We start from the raw sequence: 8,012 nt of genomic DNA on the forward strand, positions 1-8,012 counted from the left end.
AGACCCCCCGAAATAGAGCTACGATGGTTTAAAGAGGAAGGGCCAGATTTTAGGGAGGTGATGATGTTCGAGAAGGCGGCACAGCAACCATCGGAGATGAGGAAGAAGGAAGAGGTAGATGGTGGAGGATTCAATGATGGGTTCGACCAAGAGGTGATGGGTTTAAATAGAAAAGAATGGGAAGGGAGTAGATTCAATTTGTCCATGAATAAAGCCGGCTTTCAGTATCGGCATAATCAATCCAACAACCCACCTTCTTCAACATACGGCTCTATCAGGTCACTCCTTGTTGCCTTATCTTCTTCGATGGTTGAAGATCAGGCAACGGATTAGGTTCCCCTATTCTAATTTTTTTTTTTTAAAGATTGCGGTGAAGTCGGCAAGCCTTGCCGACTTCACACCGAATCAGGTCCAATTGGATCAGTGCTCACACATACTATTACAGATGACGGTACCCATTTATGCACATCTCAGTAGGGTGATCTTAAGACCACCGAATTTATTGCTCATTCCATCCCCTGTATTCCTCAATTATTTATTAATCTACTACCTATTACTCAACTCACTGATCATGATTGCTTTGTCTCTTTTGATACATATCCTATTGCTTTGTGCAGGACCAGCAGACTGATCATTTGGTTGGTGCTGGTCATTGCCATAATGGAGTGTATCTGATGGACTACTTGCATGTGGCTAGTTCTTTTGCCTTTGCCTTTGGTCTGTCCCCTTCTACTTTTGATATCTGGCATTGTCATCTAGGTTATATTTGTGGTTATCATTCTACTACTTTAGTTCGTAATGATGTCTTAGGCTTTATTTGTAGTTTAGATATGCTGCCTTATAAAGGCTGTGTTCTTAGAAAACAAGTGAGACTTCATTTTGCTTGAGTAAGTCCATAGTTATTTTATCCTTTGATTTATTTCACTCAGATATGTGGGTTCCTTCTCCTTCTATTTCTGAAGATAGAAACCGCTATTATGTTACATTCATTGATGATCATCCTTGCTTTACATGGGTTTATTATATGTAGTCTCACTCTCTACTATGCTAAATTTATAAAAAGTTAGCCACATAGGCTAATGACTTTCACATGGCCATAGGTGAACAGTGGAAAATGAATATGTGAAACTCAAATCCAAAAACTAGAGAGCCGAAGATAGAGTGTGCAGCCATCAAAGTTAGATGATGTCAAAATCTCGAAGCAGTAGTATAAGTGCAGCCATCAAAGTATGATGTTGTCAAAATCTCAAAGCAGTAGTATGAGACTTAGTCTTGAAGCTCATTTCAGAGATGGGAGGGAAGCTTATTTTGGAGATGCATGAATGATCGATGAATATGCTCTGATACCGTGTTGTAGGATTAAGCCAAGAGAATGGTTTGCGTAGAACTCTGTTCTATCTTGGAGTTGTATCAGGAGAGAACCACATATACATGGGGATCACAATAATCATGATGTAAGCTTAGCACCAAGGTTACGTGCATATAATATACACTATATACAATATGTAGTCATCTAACATGTATGTACATATGTATATAAAAATAGAAAGGTTGACAAGGATCCAGCGTATGGGTTTCTACTCAAATTCTGGAGTGGTTATGATTCAAGGATAGGGATCTAACATCAATGATCTGAACCACTGGATGCGACTTAGTATCTTTAAACTGCTTACAGATCAAAATCGTAGTATTTGGAGAGACTAGCCGCATCAAGTGGTTAAAAATACATATACCATTCTAATTATTTAAACTATTTTTTTGAGTGTAAACAGTCTATATAGCACAATTAATTATAGTGCATTGTCAGATACCAGCTGGTTAACTGAAAGCCCAACTGATCAAAGATTTAGATTAAAAACCTAAAGGCTAAGCAGTGTCAAAATTGTCAATAATTTAAGAGAAATCACAGAAAACCTTAAACACAGATCGAGCAACTAAAATGAATGGACAAGCAGCGTTTACATCTTCAGACGATATTTCTTAGAGAACAGATTTAACCTGTGTGTATCACAAAGAAATCAGAAATGATCCATCTATAATATTTCGTCCTCATGGCGTGACCACAAGGAGTGATCATGATTCCTAAAGAACTGAGTGCTTGCTTTGTTGGTATCTTTTGAGGTGAAGAAGTGCATGTTGAAGCTTTTGAAGTTGATGAGGCAACTAAAACGAGCAGTCCCAGCCAATTCATTACATATTCACAGGATTTGATGGAAGTCCATCCTGATCTCTATGCCAGAAGCAAGACAAATATTAACTGATAAAAGTATTTCTCTTTACTAATAAAATATAGCAAACATATTTTGGTTCAAACAAATATATGGAAACAAAAGGACAATGCTTTCTTATCCAAACCAAACAATACAAAAAAATCAATCCTTAGCTCAAACAAATATGTGAAAACAAAAGGACAATGTTTGCCTATTCAAACCATACAATACAAAAAATGCCAATCCAAGTATCAGATATCAAGTAGTTCTCATAGAGTTGCTCAGTTGCTGGTGTCCATCTAGAATTGGGCCTGGAGCCAATCTACAGTCTTCTCATCCAACTGAAAGGCCTTGGCAAGAACATCATCAGATATGGGTGGCTTCGCTCCAAAGACTGCATTGGGTATGAGGATCACACCGGGGTTCTGGCTGCTCAGACCAGAAAAGGCAACAGCATTGGTCTTTCCATAGTTGAATTGGAAGTGGATGAGACCTTGAGGAAATACGAACACATCACCCTTTAGTGAAGAGCTGGTTGTTGGGGTTGGATGTTACGAAGCCGACATAGAGTGTGCCTTCCAACACCGTAAGGATCTCAGTAGCCCGTGGATGGGTGTGAGGAGGGATGGACCGTTGGGTGCAAAGTCTAGGCGAGCTAGTGAGATGCCAAGGGTGTTGAGCCCGGAATTTGGTTCGCAGCGATTAGAGTCACATTAGACCCGGGTTTGTTTCCTGTGTCACCGGCCTTGTCAAGTCCAGAGAAGAAGAAATCTTCGCTTTGGCCTGCTTCGCGTCCTTACAGACAAACCCATTTACAAACACTGCAACAATTATAAAAACGATTAGTACTTGGAGAATGTATAAAACCATACGTTATGCATGCATAATTACAAATGTCACAACTCATAAAATTAATTGTTGATGAGCAGGAGTACCATCTGAGTTAAGATCAGCGAAGCAGAAGTCTTGGAGTTGGCTAGGATCAGAAGCAATGGCATGCACTACAGGAAAAATGATCATTAACGACGCTATTAATATTATTTTACGACGCTTTAAAGCGTCGCTATTTAGCTTTACGACGCTTCGAAAGCGTCGGCAAAGCGTCGCCTATGTAAGAGTGGAGATGAAAAGCGCCGACGCTTTTTAAAAGCGTCGTTATTTTTTAACGACGCTTTAAAGCGTCGCAAAATGCAATTTTAACGGCGCTTTTTAGCGTCGTTAATGACTCCGCGTCATCCACTCTACCAAGACGCTTTTCGAAGCGTCGGCTTTTTTGTCTTTAACGACGCTGATAAGCGTCGTTAAAATAATTTTAACGACGCTTATAAGCGTCATTAAAGGTTTTAAGAGAAAAAAAAAATACAGGTATTATCTACAAAAAAAAAAGAATACATACATTTCTGTACGAAATTATATCAATTATTCGAACATAAACCTGTACAATCACCACATTCACACCTGTATAATCACCACCATTCACACCAAAAGCAAACTTAAATAGAAAATTTAACCAAACCAAAAGATAATATTTTATATAAATAAAAATAAAGTACTAATCGTCCATTACAATCAAGAGTAATATAAATAAATATAAAAATACAATAAAAATAAAATAATATCAATCTGCAGGCAGATGGTCGTCGTTGTCTCCACGTGACGTGCCGCTATCTCGACGGGTGCCTGATGTGCCAGGAGCCTACAAGAAACATATCAAAAGCATGATTTGCATATCTATAAATAAAAATATATAAATCATTAAATTAATATAAAAATATATATTTAATATTATGTGTTTACCTGAGATGAACCATACATCTCTAATAAAGATGTAAGGCGATCAATCTGTCCCCTCATGGCCTGCATCTCGGCACGGCTCTGTCGCATCTCCTCCATCTCAGCGGCACGACTCTGTCTAATCTCCTGTATCTCCGCCTCGAGTCTGCGAACGTGTGAATCCTGAGCATCTGCTGCAGCATGCTGCGTATATCTACTAACCTCAGATAACTGAGTGGGGGTGACTCCTACTCCATAACCCCTCACTCGGCCGTAGCGCTCTGGTCCATCAACTCTGTGAACACCTCGGCCTCGATACGGCTCTGCTGCGTAGATGCTGCGGACTCGTCGTCACGCTCCGCAATGAGAGATGTAGCCCTCTCCTGTATTTTTTTTGAAAACAAGAGTTATACATTAATAGCTAACAAAATTAAATTTAAATCATTGCAAAAAATATAATATTAATAATGCCGTACATATAAATCTCTCGACTCATCTCGAACAAAAGTACCATCCTGATGAGTATGAGTCATCCGGTAAAACTCCACTTGTCCGGGTTCCCTCCCATGCTCATCCTCCTACACAAATAATTTCAATTTTAAGCAAACAGTTATAATAATTTAAAAAAATATATGAGTATCATGATACAGACATGGTCCACGATACATAATGATATTAGTTATATAAATATTTCAACATAAAAATTAAAAGTTAATTATGAAAGTTTAAGGAACATACAAACTCCTGTCGGAGTCGTGCATAACTCTTCGACCCCGATGTATGAGGAACAGACTGAGCTGCTCGTGCAGCTCTACCAATAGCAGAATAAGTCTATAAAATAAAGTAAAGAACTTGTTATATATATAATATATAATAAAAATCAATATTTTTATAAAATATTTAAGAAAAAAAGATAATAAACAGATAATATACCTGTGCCCTCTCGGAGAACCAATAATGAACCAACTCCATCCACTGATGAGGGGGTACATCAGGAGGACAATTCCTAGCAACCTCCTCCTCTGTCATACCCTGTCTCATATAGTCCTTCTTCAATTGTGCTCTATATTCTTTCCATTTGTGGTTGAGAGACTTCATTACAAAATCATGAGTGGATGGAGGGAGAACAAACTTGCTCTATAAAAAAAAAATTAAATGAAATAAATTATATAAATGATTAACAATTAATATACAGTATGAACATCAATTCATTATCTCTATAACTCGGAGGAGCTCAACTTTGTACGTTGGAAGCATGTCATTCCATTTTGCATAGCCCAACGGATATAGCTGAGGCCTCCGAGCAACAGTCCCCAAAAATGAAGTCAATAAGCAGGCAGCTTTCTTAATTGGCTGACCTAGCTGATTGCACTCCACAACAATCCTCTCGCCCTCACGCATCTGCCACACATCTCGTACTACTGTGGATCCGCGTCTGGGGCGTACTCTCCGGATCCGTCTGCAAAAAATACATAAAAGTAACTATATCATAAATATACATAAAATGAAATAAAAAAAATTACATGAAAGACAATATATACCCTGCACGTGTATCTCATCATCTGGCTGATGAACAGGAGGATCATGCTGTGCTGATGATGAAGGACAGGGCTCAGAATGCTGTGCAGCTGAACTGGCCTCAGGCTGCTGTGCTGAAGAAGACGTACCGGCCTCTGTCTGTGAAAACTAAACTGCACACCAGCATATCGTCCCCTGCGACGCATGATGTCACCTAGCATTTATATAAATAAAAGGTAGAATCAGTTAATATATGGAGTAAAATAACACAATAATTAATACAAAATATATACATCATAAATAATTATTATCAGTAACAATCAAGCAGTAGTGTTTTCTTCGAATTCTGTTCTAACCAACGTCGTCGTAGCATTTAAATCATCAGCTGAAACAAAATTGTAGGGCATACATTGTGTATAAGTGTCATCATCATCATCCTCCACTTGGTTTCCCATATCATATAAGTCTCTAGGTTTTGTTTTGATGACAGTAAACCAATCTTTATCTTTTGCATCTTGTACATAAAATACTTGACGAGCTTGAGATGAAAAAATGAATGGGTCATCCTTCAATAACACACCAGTGTGTATCAACCTTGAAAAATTTATAAGTGTAAATCCATTTGCATCTTGTTTCAAACCCCTTGGTGAGTTTATGTCTATCCAATCACATCTAAACAGTACTACTTTAAATTTTTCATAATAATCCAACTCATAGATATCTTTAAGTGCACCATAATAGGATTTTCATCCGCTTCCACCATAACACCGCTATTCTGTGTTTTTCTAAATTTCTCCCGTTCTCTAGTATGAAATTTAAAGCCATTAATTATGAAACCGTTATATCTATTCACAATCTTGTTAGGTCCTCGAGCAAGAGCTATTAGTTCATCTGAATTATTTGTCTCCATCATCTTTGATACCTAACAAAAAATGATATGATGAAGTGCAGTTGAGTTATCTGATATTAAATATGTATCAAAAATTAATATATCCCATAATTAAATATAAATCACACCTGATTCGAAAGCCACATAGGGAATAACTCGACCAACCATCGCTGTTCAATCCTTGCATTAGGACGAATGTTATGATTGGCTCGTCTCTGATAAATTAAAAATTCACTGCATAAAATATAAATATATCATTTAAAATATTATATCTAATATAAAATTTAAATTTTGATGTCATTCTTAAATATACTAACCTGCGATGGTCAGATATTATGTCACTATGAAGTAACACATAACGATGTGCTTGTGCTAAGGATTTTTGATTAAGTACAATACTTTCAGCTCTTCCCAAAATTTTCTAGCAGTTAAGAACTTATACAGTTCTGCATTCTTTACAAAGTCATTATACCGTTGAGGTCGACTAAAAATAGTCTCTACACCTTGAAGATATCTTGAACAAAATGTCAAACATTCATCCGCAATATATGCTTCAGCAATCGAGCCTTCGGGATAGGCTCTATTTCGCACATAATCTTTAAGACGCACAAGACACCTTCAAGAATTAAATATTTATTAAAATATCAGTATGCTGTTGTTTCTAATAAAATTATCAAAAGATTTAAGGTTTGTAATAATACCTCTCAATAGGATACATCCATCTATAATGTACCGGTCCACCAACTTTAACTTCTGAAGCTAGGTGAATGAGCAGATGTACCATAATAGTGAAAAATCAGGAGAAAAATCTTTTCCATCTGGCAAAGTGTAATTGCAATATCGGATTTTAACTGATCAAGTTCCCGAGGATCAATAACTTTGGAACATAATGCCTTAAAGAATGACGATAATCGAAGTACAATTGTAACAACTTGTTTCGGCAATGACGATCTTAAAGCTATTGGAAAAAATATCTTGCATCAATATGTGACCATCATGACTTTTAAGATTTGAAAGTTTTCGATCCTTTAGATGCACACATCGTGAAATATTTGATGCATATCCATCGGGTACTTTGATACTTTTCAAAACTCCCAAAAAATTATCCTTTTCTCGAGCAGACATTGTGTAACATGCAGGAGGCACATAAATTCTATCATTAGCAAGCATTTTAGGATGAAGTTCCTGTCGGATACCCATTTCTTTTAAATCAAGACGTGCCTTCATGTTATCTTTGCTCTTTCCATCAAGGTTTAAAAATGTTCCAAGTAAATTATCGCAAACATTCTTCTCTATATGCATGACATCAAGATTGTGCCGAATAAGATTATGTTTCCAATAAGTAAGTCAAAAAAGATACTTCGTTTTTTCATAAATGTTTACTTGGCTGTTATGTAGATGCTATCTGTGTGTCTTCCTCATTTTCATCCTCGAAATAATTGTCTGGATCTTGAAACACCTCTGCATCTATAGTACTGATACTGACTTCCTCTGGTAACCCTTCGTGCACTGAGCTTTCAACATCATCCCTTCCTCTTTTTTTAGAGGACTTTGAGTGCTTACCATAGCTGTAATTCATGCCATCCATTTGTCTATGAACATCAGTTCCAGAAGGTGGAATA

General features: G+C 37.1%; 1 pseudogene; it reads right to left on the minus strand.

The window, feature by feature from the left end:
- Positions 1–2,253: 2,253 nt before the first annotated feature.
- LOC105033817 (putative germin-like protein 2-2) lies at positions 2,254–3,230 on the minus strand (annotated as a pseudogene).
- Between the last annotated feature and the right edge of the window lie 4,782 nt (positions 3,231–8,012).

The sequence above is a fragment of the Elaeis guineensis genome, chromosome 7 (assembly GCF_000442705.2).
Source record: "Elaeis guineensis isolate ETL-2024a chromosome 7, EG11, whole genome shotgun sequence".
NCBI classification, from domain to species: domain Eukaryota; kingdom Viridiplantae; phylum Streptophyta; class Magnoliopsida; order Arecales; family Arecaceae; genus Elaeis; species Elaeis guineensis.